The sequence below is a fragment of the Anopheles coustani genome, chromosome 3 (genome assembly GCF_943734705.1).
Source record: "Anopheles coustani chromosome 3, idAnoCousDA_361_x.2, whole genome shotgun sequence".
Lineage (NCBI taxonomy): Eukaryota > Metazoa > Arthropoda > Insecta > Diptera > Culicidae > Anopheles > Anopheles coustani.
This window is the reverse complement of record NC_071288.1, coordinates 29,248,812-29,267,672: the sequence shown is the minus strand read 5'-3', so window position 1 is coordinate 29,267,672 and position 18,861 is coordinate 29,248,812. Positions and strand designations below refer to the sequence as shown.

Here is an 18,861-nt window from a genome sequence, read left to right as displayed (position 1 = left end):
ATATCGAACCGGTAATTAAAGGGGAGCTAAACCGGTAAAGAGGTATCTTTCTCTCTCTCTCTCTCACCCGGGCAAAACAACATCGTTCGTTCAGTTTTCGTTCAGTAGTCCTCAGAACGTGATAGTGAAAGGACGTGAGACGGCTACGAGATTTTCTCTTAAACCGAGTGTATCCGCCGAGTGTTGTGGGCTCAAAAGAAAACAGAAAAAAAATAATAAAAACATAAACTCTTCCGCTCCACTACCAGCGATTCCCTCCCGCCGAGTATGCTGCCATTCACTTTGTGTGGCAGACAAAAAAAGTGAAAAACCGCGGTAAACTACCGTTGCGTAGCAGGAGTGAGTTTGAAAGCGACAAACATAAGAAGGCAAGATAAAAAAAAGTGTCCAGACAAAAGTGACGCAGCTTCTTTCTATTTTGTTTTGTGTCGATTCAGTTTCGCTTACAACGACGCGGTGAACGTGTGTGTCAGTGTGACGATGTGAAGGTATGTTTTGAGGTGTGTTGTAAAGCGGGCTGGTTTACCCGATCGACCCCCCATCCCACCCACCTATCAGCTGTTTCTTGGTGATGCGGGGTTGGAGAGGGGGGAGAGGGATTAAGGTGGGCCCCAAGATGTTGTGTGAGTGTGTTTGTAAGTGCGTTTTTTTTGTGCCGGTTTTGACTCACGGAATTGTTGGATATCCCTCCCTCCCGCCCCCTCCCAGCCCATCGACTCATAGCGTCTTGAAGGTGTTCCTTTCCTTGGGACAAGCGACACACTCGTCCGGTTTCTCGGGCTCGGGTGGGACTCGGTTTGTCTGGGCTGGTTTCGCGTCTTATGTTGCAGTTATGCGGCAACCGTGCCCCCACTCTCCCCTTCCCTGCTTTTGCATCAAATTCTTTAGTCTGTTTATCCGTCTGTCGGCCGAATTTTAGTAGTTCATGTTTTGCCTCCGCTGTTTTCTCGCCGTCTGGCATTTCGCTGGAAACTTGTTTTCTAAATCAAAGTTCAACCAAGGACGGGAATGCTTTTATCGCAGCGCAGTGCCAGATCGTAGCCACCAAGCGTTGTGAAGCAGTGTATCTCTCGCTTGGCGTTTTATCAATTCAAATATAAACAAAAGTGATACGAACGTCCTGTGGTCGAAAGTGGTCGTAGTTGAGTTTATCCTCTCTGGTGAATAAATATCGCAAAAAAAAACAACATACCGAAACTTGAAAACTCCCCCTCCCAGGCGGGATGTGTTAATTTAACCTTCTGCATTAGCATACGGAAACCAACGATCATCAACGAGCGCGGGGGAGTTGGGGTTGAGCAGGCGTACCATAGAAACCATACGTCCGTGGGTGTATCGAGTCTGCATAATCGTTTAACGATCCAGATCATTCGTTGCCCCGATCGTCTGATGCTGCAAGAAAGATCAAATTGTCCTATTTTCGGTGCGCGATATTTGGCAGTGTTTGTGTGCTGGTTGTTGTGTGTGTGTGCGTTTATGTACTTTCCTGGTGGAGAGCACATTTCAGCGAGTCGATAAAATTAAAAACAAACAACGATACGGGCGTGTATGCCAAGCCCATCAAACTGTACTTGTGCGCTGATGCTGAAGATCGGCTACGCGGAAAGGTTTGAATTAAAGCGTCTTCGCTGGCCGAGATGGTGGATGCGAGCGAGGGCCAGCATAAGGTTCCATTTAGACATCGCGGCAGCCCCCAACGGACGGAAACTGGTTCAACGCGGATCGAGCATGGTTGGTGGAGGAACCGGTCCGTTCGTTTGCTGATTGATTAATGACTATGTTGCCGGCATCTTCCGATGGCGATCTACTTTGTGGCTCGCGGTTTTGTTGTGTTTTGCGCAACGAATTTGGCTTCACGTGATCGACACGCGCATCATTCGCGCCTCGAATCGATTTTTCACGTGGCGTTTTTCTGGGGTTGGGTTTTCGGTGTGCTCGAGTCGCATGGCACGCTAATGAAGCCGTGGCATGGCCGAGTGGCGCGTTTGGAAGGTTGACAAAATGTTTAGCCTTTTGTGCACACAAGGTGAGACCATGGACCGAAACTAAAACAACCATGATGTTGTGGTTCATTGTTTAACCAGCAAAGTTTGTGCTTTGCCGTGGAAGGTGCCTTTAACGTTGGTTAGAATGTTTCCCATATGGAGACGATTGTGGAATTTTTTTTTCAGAAACTTTGTTAATATGGGTTCATGCATTTTTAATGCTGATATTTCATCATGAACAATGTAAAGCTGGTCTAATATTGTTTTCGATTTTCCCATATCCATCAAAGGAAATACGGTTGGAGTACTGTTAATTCTTATTTGCTGTTATGACCTCAAAAGATTGTTGAAGAAAATTAACCTTTTTTTGTATTTATTAAACATCGAGATACGAAAAAAATATATTTTAGAATTGTTATTGTATTGGACAAAAGAAAGCTTATTTCTACCGTTTCCGAGTACGCTCGTCCAAGGGTATTTTCTTGACGTTCTTAAGCCATGATGCTTGATGAAACCAAGAAAGCATAAGTCCAACAAAAAGCAAAAACTAAAAAGCGCTCTTGTAGCCTTCGAGAGCCGGAAGCCATTGCTGAATGAAAACGATACCGGTAGGTGCAAAAGTGCAAGCGCAACATGAAGCGAGCCAAAGTGCAAGTGCCAAGTGGCAAGTGGCTTGTCGTGTAGGATGAAGAATGGGAGTCTTTGGCCTTTTTTCTGACATACATAATTCCATGCTTCCCGAGGGGGTGGAAATCGTTCGCAACCCTCGAGAAGGCGGAATTTGATACCCGTGCCTGACTGTCTAATGTGCAATTTGTATAATTAAGATTGTAAATCAATCCGGCCGTAGTTTGTCATAACGGGCGGATTCATTAACGAAGTTTCCACTTGGAAAATATCGCAATGTTATTGGATAAGATCATTTTACCTCTCACCCATTGTGGAATTTCGAAGCTATCACTTTATGTTTATGTTAGTGATAGCAATTTATTTTTTATTTCAAATCGTTGTGATATTCAACTTGTTAAATGAAGCTACCAAAAACTTTCATAATTAAATTGCAATGAAATGCATGTCAAATATTTGAAAAAGGCAAAACACAATCATTTCCACTTATCTTTTCATCTTTATCTTCTCACACATCTTTTAACACTGACCTGTTTTGATCTGTAAAAATATAAAATTGTAGCGTGTCTTAATTTATTCTCAAATATGCATTGTATTGTAAACAACATGAGTAGCAATAGAAGTGACTTTTAATGAAATAGAAAAACATCTAATTTTACTAAGAGTCGTCAGAACAATTAAAAAAAGTCGTAAATCTCATAGATTGTTTGTTTGCTGTTGCATTTCACCAACTCAAACAATTAATGGCACAAATTGATGTTTATCCTTTACGCTACCGATTTGACTTTAGTTTACGATCAACGTTCATCAATATTTTCCTATTTCAACGGTTTCTCTATCGCTCCTTCATGCACGATTGCCATCGGTTGGCGCTACGTATCGATTAAATTTGATTTACGATCGACTGCCGGTGATCGGTCGGTTGATTGCGTGGACGCCTTAAAGCGTTATGTTTTTAAAAGCATCCCATTTGCTGCTCGACGAGCCCACCTTATCGGGCGCCACTATCAGGACACGCGGTTAAACGAGCCGCAATAATCCGATGGCTGCTGCAAAGCTTGTCTTATTAGTTGGTTGTGGTTTGGTCGCGCTTGTGTAACGATGCGGCTATTTATTGTTGACAATTTTCTATCGAACCAACGGCTTAACGAGCTGTCTGATGGTTGCACATTGAGTGCAAAATCGGACGGACGATAAGCGATACTGCCTGCTTTTGGCTTTTACTAGCTAGTGGAACATATTTTAACTCCATTTTTGACGTGTAAAATATGTAGTATAGCGATATTGAAGATAAGAACTAGTAAATAAAAAATAGAGCAGTGGAAGAAAGAACAAATGAACCGAAAGGCTTTTGATTTCAAAACCTGTTCTTGTTTTCTAAAAAATAATGAAAGGTTAATCTATCAGGTGTCGTGAGTTTATGTTTGATTGTTAATTAAACTCATTTCATACATATCCTTACTATTATTTACCTTTTAATTGGTATTTGTCTTGTCAAGTTGTTTGTTTTAGATGATTGCAACAGATACCAGATGGGACCTTTTCTTCGCCACTTGTTTATGTAAAAGAGTATAATTGTACACATTATGTTTTGCCGCAGTTAGGTTTAGCTTAAATGCTCTTTAAACTGATTCATGAAGAAACACCTACCAGTAAACCTTTTCTCTAACTGAAGAAACTCGTTGCTGATCCTTCTAGTGGTTCTAAAAATACCTACGTACGGCGAAACCATACCGAGCAAATACGTAAACCACACCTGGTACCCATCACCGATGGCAAAATTACGAAATAAATCAATCTTTCATTATATTTCCCATTTCGAGACGACGCACCCAGGTTGGCAGGGATCCATTGCACGGCGCACATACACACACACACAAGAAGCCCCCAAAACCACCGCAGTCCACCGACGACCGCGGAGTCCTCTGATCAGAGAAACGAAATTTAATGACATAAAGATGGTTTCGGGAAGGCTTAATTTTATTGGTTTTTAATTGAATCCGAATCGATCGATTTAGCCCGACGTTTAGGTGACGTAGTTCGGGGCGACCCCGCGGAAGAGACAGGAAACCGACGGGACTCAAGGAACAGCTTTTCACTTTCGTTCGCGTTTCCTTGGACCGGCCACCTTTGGCCATGTTGAGCCTACATGTGTTGAATTGCTAAATCCACTAACTGATGGATGCTGGCCGGACTTGCGAAGGCTTGCAGGTATCAAAATGTGGGAAGAAAAAGAAAAGCTCGTTGAATCTTCAAAGCTGTGCTGGTCCAGGATAAAGACCAGGAGATCGGCGAGGATAGAGACGCCAACTGTCGGCGGGTTTACACGAGCGGGAAAGAAAGCCCAATGGCCAAAAAGCGAGAGAGCGAGCGCGCAAGAGCCTCTGGCCGGGGTGGAGAAAATTTTGGATTATTTTTGGATCTCTGGCTTCTCGAATTGAAATTTATGACACTGCCCGAACAGAACCGTTTTTCTCTCTTTCGCTTCGCTTTCCCGCCAGAGAACGCCTTTCGAACGGTGGGGGGGTTCTCCACCGTAGCTGTTGGTGAAAGTGGAAGATTTTGTTCCTTCTGTTGTTTTTTTTGGTCTTTCTGTGCGGCTGGCGCGTTTCTTTGCCAGCACTAAATTGATTTGTAGCCCTTGACGAAGAAGAAGAAATCATTTTCCGAACGACAGTCCGCGTGGGTGGATGCCAACCGTACGGTCAGCTTCTACTTTCCCATCTGCTGCTGACGCACTGGGCTGGGTTTTAGGGAACCGGCCGTGCCAGAATGGGTTTCCGTGCGATGCGATGGTGTGTGCTGGGGGGGTAAACAACACCCATGCCCGGTCCTAAGGCCCAAGGGCCCCGAATGCCCCGGGATTGAGTGGTCTATAATTTGGTTTGGGCCACGGTTTTGTCTTGCCCGATGATCGATATGCTGTGTATAAAAATATCTTTATCGAATCTTGCGACTGATAGCAAGCAGCCCGTTGTAGATGGGTGGTTGTTTATGAACGTTTGAATGTGTTGTTTTAACACGGTGCTGTATTTTTGCACGATGTTTTTCGCCGTTGGAATTCAATGCAATCGATTCGTTGGATATTGATATCTTGGTCAAGGGGTTCGATGGTATGATGAATTGCTGCTTACTTAAGTAACCTTTTGACCTAATAAATTTGTAGTATTTTGACAAAAATAAAATAGCAAAATATGTCGACACCCTATTTTATATAAACTTCCCGCTACAAAACAGTTCCACTACTCCTATTCCTACCGCGGAGAGTATTTAAAAGTCCCTTTAATTTGCAATTCCAATGCTCTAAAACTCTTCAGACACACACTTCATGCCCGGCTACGCCTTTGAATGGCAATGATTTATTTGATCTTTTTCTGCTGCATCTTCATTGTCTTCCCGGCAGCTCCTCGGCAGCAGCAGTTACCCGTTATTAGTCAACCGTAATTGCGCGTCTGCGAATCAGATTTCTGCCCGTCATTTGCAGCCCCCCCCCCCCTCCCCCCCCCCTCCGCGTGCTCTACCGCTTAATGGTTCGAAGAGATGGCCGAGAAGATGCTGCCTGGCCAAAAGTGTAATATATCTTTCGGAACCGTGCCGTGCGGCAGCTTAACGCCCATCGGTGGAAGGAGCGATACGGAGGATGACAGGCGCCTTCGGAAAACTTTTGGACGATTCCGCCCGGTGTCAGTCACATACACTCACGCAAAACATACTTTCGCGCCGTCGAAACTGAATTCTGTCACGTCCGGCAAAGCTGGGGGCTTGGGGGAAGGAAAGGGTGGTGGTGGTGCGAGGGTGGGCCTCGATTTGGGTGTATGTTCCCGGAGTCGGGCGCCATTTGGAGCTGGTCGCGTTGGCCGCGCGCTTTAATGTGTATTTTCAATTAGATCCACAAGCTCGGAAGCTTTGGGAGTGGAGAGTAGAATCGTCGTCGTTCGTCGGAAGGTACTGTTTTAGCGATTCCACCCCGTCCCACCCAAACGTTCGTCCCACGTGATGGATGCAGTCGCAAAACCATCGCTGGGCGTAACATCCCGCGCTTCTCTGTGGCGGAGGAAACTCCGTTCGGCCCCTCGTTTCCCCAGTTCCGGCGACCGGATGAGCATTATTTAGATTGGTTGTTTGTGGCCGAGGTCGAGGTTTGTGGCGGTGCGGTTTCACCACTGTATGTGTGGACCACAAATTAAATGAACCACAGGCGCACGCAATTATTTGCAGTTTCCCATCGTCGTTGGGTTGCGGGTGGGGTGGATGCGATTATGCGTCCCCAAATGCTGGGTGATTCTGCCCGATATTGGTTGATTGTCGCCAGGATTTCTCTGGAATTGGTCTCAAATACCGCGCGGTGTCGGTTTCCTTAAAATGGGTTGCCAAGTGTCCATTTTGTTCTCAGCAATGTTACATGGATGTGACGATTCGTCAGAATGCAACGTAGTCCTCCATTGATGATGGGACATTTTATGTAGTGCTTCGAATGGTAATTTTCCTACCACACTGTGGCCTGATGTACGCTGGAGTTTATCCGTTACGTACGACTTTTCCAAAACATGACCCCAGGTGCACCACGCACGGTAAACCAGGTAACGTGCAATCAAGGCGATGAATTGGATTTTTCGGTGGAACCCAGCCCCTCGTTGCCCCCCCCCCCCCCCCCCCCCCCCTTTTCGTCCCCTTTGGGTCGGTGTTAAAGTTATGCTTCGCGCCCTGCGCGCCCAGCACAACAACCGGAGGGCGACGCCGTTCTGCCGTTGACAGATTTAGGTGCGAATGAACAACGGTTTTCGTACGATTACAACATGGTGTACACACATCAACGGATCGACGGGGTGAACGGGAATGTGGTGTGGGCGTTTCCATTTGTACCTTCGAAATTACAATGGGTTTTGGAGGGAGGGCGGGGAGGTGATATTGAGTGGGAATAATTAATTTAGCATAACAAAAAGCACCCTGCGGAAAGCTTTAGAGAGCATAACAAAGATTAATTAATTCACTTATTTTGTTTGTGCTTTTCGTCGACTTCTTAAAGTAAGATTTGTGTCGTTTTGGAATTATTTATAGGACATGTTATGAAGAGAGAATAAACTCTTGACGTTATTGGATTTCTATCTGCACAAAGGAATGTTTCAATAGGTAGAGAGAAAGATTCCAAAAGCGTAGTAGATATTTTCAATCGATAGAGAGAACATTGAAATTATTTTGGGGAATGTATCAGACAGCTGGGGAAATGTGCATACCAAATACGCTCCCCGCTTCATTCTCACTACGACGCATACTTTCATGCTTACTACGACGGCTCTGTTGTTTGACAGAACCATCACAACTGGAAATAAATAAAGGTGAAACAATGTACTGTTTTTGTACTTTTTGTTTTTTGAAAAAACTTTCTTTGGTGAAAACAATCCTTTTTAAACGTTTTACTATCGACAGGAACATCATGTACTAACAAGGATCGGTGAGTTTTGCGAAGTTGGAAGTTTGCTTCCCTAACCGATTGCAAATTTCTCTGGTGGGTTTGCACGATTCCCCTTGCTATTTGTCATAATCCCCTGTATGATTGCAAAGTTCCCCGATGCGTCTGTAATCATCCCCTGCGTCGATGAAACATTCGCTCTACCACTTGAAATATTCCATTATATGGGTCAAAACCCTGTATTCTTAGACATCTATTTTGAAATTCAGTTACAGACTTCATCGTCTTCTTTTAAACGTTCTTCTCTCTATTCTGTTCTATTATTTGCATGAAAAAGATAATACTATCGACCCCGTTTGTCGTTGGAGGGACAAAAAAAATCATAAGCATATTATTTATATGTCTAGTCCCATCGGAAAACCGTTGTTACACCATCCGAGAACCATTTCGGCCCCCAAACTTTCTAAGGTTACATCGTCAGACAGCCGCCGGCGAACGGAGTTGAAATGAAACCGAGAAAAAAAGAATGGACACGGAAATTATGGCGCACGAAACAATAAAAAGCCCGCATCGAAAAAGCCTCACCGAAGGACCGACCGAAGGTCGCAGGCAAATCGCATGTAGTAATATTATAATTTACCCGCACAAAGATGGCCGCCGGCCCGTGGGGTCACCCGGTGGTCGAACGATGGTCGCCGACGACGACGACGATGATGACGGCGGCGGACCTCTTCAGGCGGGAAGCCGTGCACGTATTTGCCTTGTGCGGCTGAAATGGTTCGCCATTCTAATTGGCACCATTTTCTGAATCTCCAAAGCCTCGCACCAGACGCCGGTCGGTTGCGGTAAAATTACCCAAAATGGTATTGAGCAGAACTATAAACCTAGCGTCAAGGAACGTCGGCCACGATGCAGCACGGACCGAGTCCTCACCGAGCATCTTCGGCCCGTCTCAAACTGTACAGTGTGTGTAGTGTGTGACTCACGGCCGCTCTCGAGCGTGACGAATGTGCACCTATCCTGCCTCCCATCGGTGTTGGCGGTGTGGCGGCTGTCACGCGATCGAATCAGTGGCCATCATTTATTATGACGCCAGCGGGACGACGACGACGATGCACGACTCTCTGCGGTGACAAATGATGTAAAACCTCCATCCCGCGGCGGGATGAAGCAAGGCGTGCGGTTCCACACGGTCGTGTGTTGGGGGATTGCCTCATGCCGCTGGCTGGTGGGAAATTAGTAGGAAAACGGTGGAAAATGTTCCAACCCCTCTGCACCCCAAACGCACGTCACTGTCTGCGGTTGGCATTGCGTCAAAGATTTGCGACAGATTTTAACTGCCCGACGTCAGACGACAAGCTACATTTAGGGGGGGCGGCCGGAAAGTATGGTGTGCCATAGTTGATATGTTTATCAAAATACTGCCAATTACATTCGCCTACAAATCCGTGGCGATAACATTTCAACGCAACTTGTTATGCGGTGTGTAACGATATGGGGTGTTGTGACGTGTATTGATTGGCAGATGATTGGGATACAACAGTATTTTCTACAGAGAACCGAACTTAATCTCTCAGTTACTAAAGCGCGTGGTACTTCTCAATTGATGTTAAATTGACCCATCAACAGTTTGTTTTGCGTCACAAAATATTTCTACTACCAGCGTCAACCTAAAGTCGATGGTGTGTTAAATCGGTTCAGTTCTGTTTTCATTCGCTCTCGGCTATCGGTATTGCGCCACCGTTGCTCAAACATCGAACTCCCGCCGAAGCCAAAACGGTATCCGGTCGGGTTTTAGCGCCGTCGAATGTATTTTGCTTGGCCCCGACGGTTTGCCGCGAGATAAATAAACACGACTGATTTTAAACCATCCGTGCGTCCAAAATGATGTCACTCCGATGACAGCGTACCGTTCGCGTGGGGCACCCCTTGACTTTTGGGTGTTTTTCTACTACGAGGGTGGGTGGGTGGTGACTCCAAGGCGGCGGTCGGGGGTGAGCCTCCGGGAGGCGGCCCGTGCTTGTGCGTGTCAACTAATAGTTTGAAGTCCGGTGCAAAACGCCAGCTTTGGCTCGGAAGTGTGGGTGTGCTTGGGTTTTGCACTCCTGGCGCCTCATCTAAACCCGTTTGCCGATGCCTTTTTCCTAGCCCCGAGCTCCCGGCCGAGGTCAGTTCGCGATACGCAAATACTTTTAATACATCCTCATTGACGGAGGCGTGTTTTTTGTATGGCTTTTTGTAGGTGGAGGCGGCCGGATCGGCCAAAGATCAGGCCATTTTGTTGCCACTCGAGACACGTGTTTGTGTGTTTTGATGTGTAATTTGTAGTCAAATGGAAGGCGACCGCTCTCCGGACAGGGCGGCAACGCTATAAAAAGTGATAAACATAATTCGCGAACGGCGCGCGAGACTTTTCGAGATGGTTTTTGCGACGGCGACTTAAAAAAGTTTTAATGGCGTTGGTGTTAAAGACCATCACAGCTAACAAAAAACAGAAAAAAATTTCGTCGCACCATCAACTGACATGTCGGCTTTTTTTCCTGTTCAAATATAAAATGTCACCCACGGAAAATGCGGAATGGAGCGAACAAAACCAAGGAAATTAAACTTGGCGCTAGCGAACTGCTAGCATCGTTGGGAAATTACATACAGAAAATAATCAGCGTCATTTTCTGACCGCCTCTGGAACGCCTTCAGGTCACCGACACCGTTGGTGGTCAAACTATTTTCTTTCCTCTGTTCTCCCGTCGTCCCCTCCCCTCTCTTACCAACGGCTTTGGTTCGCTAGGTTTTCTTATAAAATAAAAAAAACAGCATCAAGAAATACTCACCACTGACGAGTCCCTTGGGTCAAGTGCCGGGGAATTACTTTCCGTACCGTAACTCGTGGCTTGAAATGTGAAGCTAAAGGAAATGAAAGTGTGCAGGCAAAAATGTGCATTGGCGAAGTTGGTCGGCAGAGCGCGGGAAATGAGAGAAAAAAAAAGCCAACCGACGTTGAAAGTAGTGCGGGAAAGGTCCTCCTTTGCTTATCGCAGGGTTTTCCAGGCTCTCCGGGACTAATGAGATTTTCCTCGGCAGCACGATGGAAAATCTTTTTGATCGTTATCAGCTTATCCTGAGCATGCCTGTTGTGTTTGCTTTTTGCGCTGGAATGTGATATGGTGAGGTTTTTTTTTCTCTGTCTCATGCTGTAGTGCCGTTTAATTGAAAGGAGCATACAGAAAATGATTTTAGAATTTAATTCCACATTCCGTCTTTGTTTATTCTGTGGTAGTATGGTATGTTAGTATTTCAATATTTCTATTTGTGCTTGAGAAATATTTTAAAATTATAATTTTGGTTTTTAGTATTTTTTCGTTCAATTTTTCTAGTTAAGTTAATTTTTCCTGCAGAAGTTGATAGTGAATGTAATAAATGTTAGCAAAAATCAAGATCAACAGATTCGCTGCTACGCCAATCATTCACGTGGCGAGCAAAATAAAAACCGTGTTCTACGGACAATAAACTTCTTGCCGCTTCGTGCGTTCCATACTTCTCCCCACGCCTGTTATTGTTAATGGGCCGCAGAAAGTACAACGAGCCGAGTTAATGTGGTGAAGAAATCGGTAAAAAATTACTACACCAGCAACAATCGCCCAATAGATTGCGATTTGCGAGCACAACAGAACGAAGTAAAAAAAAGAGGGAACAAGTTACTCTACTATCTGAAGTTGATGGAGGAAAGCTGCACCCATAAAGCTTACGCCCGTTAGAGACCCCGATTGGCCGCATGACGGTTCGCCAAAGCCAACAAGTAATGCGCCAATTAGTTCTGACGACGTTCAATAATGTGCCCATTTAAGGTTGTTCCCTTAGCGCCGGGCCGATGGGTTTTAACGCAAGCCGTTACCGTTTACGGAAAAGCTCGTCCACACAAAGTGCGTGCGAAGCAAACGGAGCGGTTCAAAATATCCGCCGTGCGCTGCCTTATCGTGTAGGTTTCAGTGTATCCAAAGTTGTAGGGATTAAGCAGCGAGAATTAAACGTGGGTGGGGAGGGAAAATGAATGTTTTCCTGCTAATTCTAAATACCTTTTTTTTAAATAAAAACCACCCCCTCCCTGTTCGAACAACAGTTTCGTGATGATTCGTCCTTGAAGATTTTCCATCCGGCAAGGCTTTGCCGGGTGAATGTCTCATCGTCGGCCTTGGCTGGAATCTGTTGATGAGTTCCATTAACGGCTGATGTTGTGTCTCCGCGTGGGGTGGGATTTCCCCGTGGTCCAGGTATTAGCGCTTCGTTCTTTTCTTTTTCTGCGATTTAAAAAGCAAAAAATATAAAAAATGGTTTTCTTTCGCCGCCGCGCAAAAGAAAAGCAGCTTCATCAGCTTAACTAGGCTTACGGCTTCGGAGCCATCCGGGTGGTCCTCGTACCAGTCCTGTGCACCTAACCGAACGCGAGGTTTCGGCCGAAGTGAAAACTCGTGCAAACAAGCTCGTTAAAGGAACTCGCGGAGCTTGTCGCGGAGGTCCTTGAATCCGCGGTTCGGTGGGAAAGGAATCGGTTCGTTTGAAAACCGAAGCCGTTCTGTGAGCCGAAGAAAGAGTATCGCGGAGAAGCAGAAAGAGGAGAAAAAAAGCACCCCCAACAAAATCCTTGCCAACCGGCGTCGTAAGACTTCGATATAATTTTCCGCTCGATTGATTTTGTTTGCGCCGGCTCAAAAACAGTTTTCACAGAATATTAAATTCTTTGCCAGCCTGGTTCGAGAACCTGTGTGTGTGTGCGTAGGGTATAGAGTGGAGAAGTATACTGAAAGTTTCTCCATTGTTCATTTTTGTCCGTGGGTGCATTTTGCTCGCGAGCTTAACCGAATGCTTCCGAATGTGCGTTCTCTACGATCCTTTGGCCCGGAAGTGGGTTCGTTTTTTGAACGCTCGAGCGAGTTCCACTCCGTTAAAGGATATTTTATCTATTTCGGGTTCGTTTTTTGATGCTTTAATTGGGCTTCTATTACACCTTTTATGGCGGAGCAGAGTATTATAGGCTCTTTGGCCCGTTGAAGGGGAAGGCGCGTCTATTTACATTCGGATCACCTGGCGGTTGAGAATCGTTTGAAGGTTTTCGTTCTGCAGATGTTTGGCCTCGGAATTGTGCGACCGGGGGGGCTTTAAGATTGCGTAACGTGGATGCTAATCCGAGTGTTCAGGTGGGCGAAGCAAAGGAGATGACAACGGTAAAGGTAAACTGGCATTACAAGGCATTAACCGGCGCCCGGGTCTGGAAGGCTAAAAATGTTCCGATCGAGCTCTGGGTCCCATTCTTCACCCGTTCGAAAAATGTTTCTCTCTCTCGCTTTGCTTTTCTCTCTCTCCCGGGAAAACTATGTGAAGGCAGGAATGTCCGGCGAGCTGACAAAAGGACACCCAAATGGTCGAGAAAATACTGCCAAACCGATCCTTTGATGTTTGTTCCGGACGGTTCGGTTAGATTGTGCGTGTTTGTGTTTCGCTTTTAACTCTCGTAACCTTGACTGTTCGAGGGGTCCGGTGTTGGTAGATGTTATTTCGCAATTAGCATCCAGGTGGAATGGTATTCGAAGGGGGGGGGGGGGTGTATTTTTGCGCGTCGTTTTCCGTCGGGTTGAGTTGGGTTATGGTTAGTTTTGTTTCCCTTTATTTTTTTCTTTCGCCCTGCTCAAGATTGTTTCGACAAATATTTTCGACTTCGAACGGAAAGGTGACAAGTTTTACGACGGTTTTATTGGGCGCCCGAAGCCGTTTCCTTAGAGCATGGGCTTCGGTTTATGACCCGAGATTTTTCGTTTGCATGCCGCACTTCGCAGTTTGATTGATCCGAGTAAATATTGTGGCACCCGAGATGTTGTTGGTATGGGTATTTTTGGACAGGTGGTTTTTGATGGTTATTCTGCTCCGGGTTTATTTCTACCGTCATTGGCATTCTGCTATCGTTTTATGTGTTTGAAGGTTTGTTTTTATATTTTTTTTGCAAGGAGAAATGCATGCCAAAAATGGTCTACGCATAAACAACGTTTCTTTCCATAATTCTCACGCAACAGACTCATGTCATTGGGGCTACTGGAGGAAAGCGTATCGATTCGGTTCGGAATTCTTTTCCTTCATCTTTAGGGTAGTCTATTGTGTTATTGTTTTTTTTCCAAAGTCCCATGAAAAAAATTATCCAAATAAAACCGTGTAGATCAAATTAAACTTTCACCATCAAACAAACTCCCAACTCGACGAAATGTAATCCAAGGATAACGGGCCTTCTTCCTTCTCGAGGGTCTTCTTCACTCTCGCCCACAACAAAAAGAAAAAACACACTGGACCCGTAATGTCCTCTGGCAAATATTCGATTACCGCCATCAACAGAACGGGCACCTTCATCATCGTTCACGGCCGCGTTCGGGAGAGTGATTTGAAAGTTTTTCCCGAGAGTGCAAAGAAGAAGAAGAAAAAAACCTCTGTGTATTTTATCAACTTTTAAAACATTTTTTTTCCCTGTCTCTACTTTCCAAAACGAAGCAGAAAACGCGAAACATAAAAACTCCAGTGGCCCACGCACCCATCACGCCGGGCGAGATAATATTTCGCTAATAAATTCTACTTATTCTATTGTTTTTCATTTCCACCGCGGCGTTCTGGCTGTTGCGCTGCCTCGCCCACAACCCCCGGGACTCCAAGCGCTTTGGCCCTTTTGGTTTTTTTCCGTCCCGTGCTTTGGCCCTGCGGCAAATTTTTGATTCATCTTGGTTTTCTTTTTAACTTTTCTCCGGTTCCCACCCCCCTTTTCCGTGCCCGAGTTGTGGACAGGAGCTGTACATTTTCTTCCGGAAAATTCTCTGGCTCCCCCCTCCCAGCCCGTTGTGGCTTAAGGGTCCACTGGCCCAGACTGCAAACGTGACTAGAAATCGAGTGAGCGGAAGAAACACACTGACAGATAGAACGAGGCTCCGTTTCGTAGCCACCATTATTGTAGAAAAGCCGGACACTTTTTTTTTGCATCCCCATTCCGTTTCAATGATCTAGCTCCAAAAAAATAAAGCACTGAAAAATTGACCACTACCATTTTCGTGCTAACATCTGCCGGTCGGACGCTTCGAGTGGAAATGTCTTCGCTCGATGATGTCCGCACGGACGCGTTCGAAACGATTGTTGCCGAATGGAGGAAAGGTGGAAAAGCGAAAGCAATAGAACTGTCTGCCATTCCAACGACAAGACCTTCGTACGCCGTAATAGTAACCGAGTGTGTGTGTGTGTGTGGGAGTTTTTGTTCCATTTTCACCATTTCCATTTGTCCTTTTTTGTTTGAGGTGCCAACGCTAACTGAGATTTTATGTTCGCTTTCGCACCTCCCTTCTCCCCCTCTCGCTGTTCATGGTCAAGCTCTTGGTGATGGAGAGCAATAGAAAAAGCTCACATTTGCACTGCACACCGCACGTACAACTAAACATTCAAACCATGTTTTTAAACACCAAAAGCTTGGTGTCCTTTTAAGGTTAAATAAAACCAGCAGACATTTCCATGGAAAACTTTATACAATTGTCACAGTTAGAAATAAAAAAGCTTGTATTCATTCGCTGTGTCGGTTACAACATCTCTCATCGTGTGCAGCACATACCCCACCCTGCCCGTGTTCGCTTTTGGCTTTTGGTCCACTGCTGATGCAAAGTATTATCGCCATAAATACCGATGACAGCCGTACGATGTTCGCCTGGCGCCATCCGTTCTGGGGGAAAAAAAAGGAAATCCCTTTCATTTCATTTTCCGTTGAGACCGCCAAACAATTTCCAACGACAACAACAACAACCGGCACATACACACACCCCGGGCGGTCAGTTAATCCTTTCTCCGATCGGATAGTGCTGGCGGGATTGGAAGTTCCAATGTAAATCAGAGGCCTAGTTTTCATATTCCCATTTTTTGGTTGCTCGGTTTTTTTCCCTTTTCCACTGGTTCATCTGAGAAAAAGTAATTAAATCGGAATGCACTACGCCCAAAATGTCCTTTCACTCCCTTTACCAGACGAAAATGTGGGCATGTTCCGTGTTTTTGAAAAACCATTCTGTTAATGTATTTTTATTTCCCCCTGCAAATGGCTCTTCCATTGCTCGTTTGATATGTTCGCCAAATGCAGCGAAATAATGGCACCCGCTGCGTGTGGAAAATGCGCCGATTCGCGATTTTCCACCAAACGCTCCCGGCGGGTGTTTTTTTTTATCACATTTTTGTCCGAACGAAAGAAAAACCAGTTTTTTAAATGGCACAAAAATCGGATGACAATTTAAACTCGTAAACTCTCGCATGGAAAAACGATCGTTTTTCCCGTGCCCGTCCGTAGAGGAGTTTTCCGATGCCCGCAAGCGAATTGTTACGTCACGATCGTCATTACCGGTATCTCCGATCGCATCTTATCTCATTAAAGATCGCCAGCTCGCCGGTAGTGTGTTGAGTTTTAATGCATATTTTCCGGCTTTTTCCTTCCCATTTACAGTGTGCAAGCGGTAGCAGTGATTTTCGTGCGGCTTCTCGTGGGTTTGCGCGAGGGCGTTTGGATTCGAGTACTAAAGGTGGCTGTTTGCGCAAAACCCGTGCGAAATGGAAAGTGTGTGAAGCTGCAAGGAAATAATTACGTCGGAAAAGGTGCCCCCATGTGAATGGTGGAAAAGTGTCTGTGTGGGTGTGTGTGTGTATGTGTGTGCGGTGAAGGAAAGAAAAAGTAAATAGCTTCTAGAGTGCGTGGAGTTAATAGAAGAGAGGTAGGAAAAAAAGTGTCCCCTTTGGGGTGTTGTGTAAGTGTTTCGGGTTGCGAAAGTGCGAAAGTGGGGTCGAATTAATTTCACCCAAGCTCACCTCAAAATAATATATATCAACCCTCGAGTAGGTGCGTTTTCCACCGGGCCCCGGGCCGGCCCCTGGCCAAACCCTGGCAACGATTAGCTGCGGTTTGATGGAAATTTATAATGCAGTTCCCACCGTCCGTCCGGTGCGGGTGCAGTGTCGCAAGGGACCGCCGGCTGGTGCAGTCTGAGGAAACCGTAGTAACGGCGACACTGGCCGCGTTGCGGTAAGCCACACCCCGGCGCACCAGAACCGATTTTCCGGGGCGAGATTGTTTTTTTTTTTTCGTTTCTCGCTCGATCTCTCTCACTCGCCACACACCGCAAAGCGATCCGGGTGCCAGCGAACCCGAACGGCATTACACGCCGAAGAGGTAGGTTGACTTTATTTCCTAATGGCGGCGGCCACCCCCGCATACACACACACACACACACACACACTCTTTGCGCCATTGTTTGTCTCTTTTTTTGTCGCTCCGAAGCCCTGGGAAGCGGGGCAAAGGTGACGATTGTTGTCATTGTCGCGCAGCAAGCGTGTTGCGGTTGTCACACGCCGTTACGTCAAACGTCAAATTGGGAGCAAACACTTTTCCGCCCCCCACCCAACAATGCACGTTTCAATTTGCCGGCGGACGATCTTGCCTTTTCACACTAACCCAATTTGGGCGTTTAATTTTCGCCCTTTACGTAATATTCCCAGATGGCCCAGAAGATTCGTCGCACCGTCGTAATTAGTTTAGGTGTGACCGATGTTGCTCTGGAGAAAGAAAAAACCCCTCCGTCAGCTTGAAAGAAAGTCACCGTTTGGCGGGCGGGAAAAACACATTACGCGCGCGGGCTTTTCCGAAACAGTCCGATCGATTTTTGGTGTTAATCCTACCGGGAATAATTTTTCCGTTCCGGCATTTCTATTCTCGACCATCGACCCGGGTGCGTTCTAATCTGTTTCGATCGTAAAACTGTCATCGGAAGAAAAAAGCGCGGTTCGCGTATTAGTAGAAAGTGTCGGATGGGGTCAATTGATTCCGGGAAAGCAAGCCAGGTCGTTAAGGGTCATAAAGGGACGGCGTTTGGTGGGTGGAGGTTCGTTGAACATCCTCTGACCTGACATTCGACTGCCATACATCACGAACAATGATTATAACCTCATCTTGTGTCTTGCAAATGGGTATCGGTGTAGCTCTTAGCCTTATCGCTTAGATCCTGGGAATTACCTATTTTTTGACAAATTTGTTTCGTTTTGGGAACAAAGGAAAATTTAGTCAATTTTTCATCCGAGTTAGTTGTTACAGGGTATGAGTAAAAATGTAACGTCAATCAGACGATCTTGAACAGGCTCAACGTAATGGAATATTTGATCTCTATGTTAAGCCTTTATTGCTCTTCAAAGCGAAAAAGAATACGGATGCAAACTGTTGCTCTTAAACCAACTTTTCTATCCGTTTTACTAATACTTCCATTAATTTTCATTTCATCTGAATCCTGTGATTTGATAGAAACACTTTAAGGAAATTTCATCTGCTATTAATTAGTTTAAATATTATTCCATAAATCCAAGCATTTATAACAAATGTTTTTCGTTTCGGACCTTTCAAACTAGTGTGCTTTTTGTAGGCAAATTTTAATGAATAATATTTAACTATGATTTTGTGTCATCCATCGTATAGCTGTTTATTTTCTTCAGTCATGAAAAGCGAATCTAGATAATTTGTTTAAATAAAGATGTACGGGAAAGAAACAATATAGAAACCCACCGAACCGCACTCTCGTTCGCCGAGTTGATAAATCATGTCACGAAGTCACATTACGGAATGCCGAATAGTTCACACTGATGTTCGGTTGATGGTGCCGAAAGCAGTCCTCGCTGCGGTTTGGCCCATTAATTCCGATCCTTTAACCAAGCGGTGAGGGACGGATCGGGGTTGGGAAAAATATCCCTCCCCCCTTGTCGATCATTTCATGGGAGTAGTAAGAAAAAATAAAAAAAACGATCCCC

The 18,861-nt window shown here is 45.5% G+C and overlaps 1 protein-coding gene across 1 annotated transcript in view; it reads left to right on the top strand.

Annotated features, from left to right (window-relative positions):
* Positions 1-17,195: 17,195 nt before the first annotated feature.
* Positions 17,196-18,861, top strand: part of LOC131260411 (uncharacterized) — a 110,654-nt gene continuing 108,988 nt past the window's right edge. The window contains exon 1 of the mRNA XM_058262122.1: positions 17,196-17,239. The gene's annotated coding sequence lies outside the window, so the exon portion shown is untranslated. The remainder of the gene's footprint in view (positions 17,240-18,861) is intronic.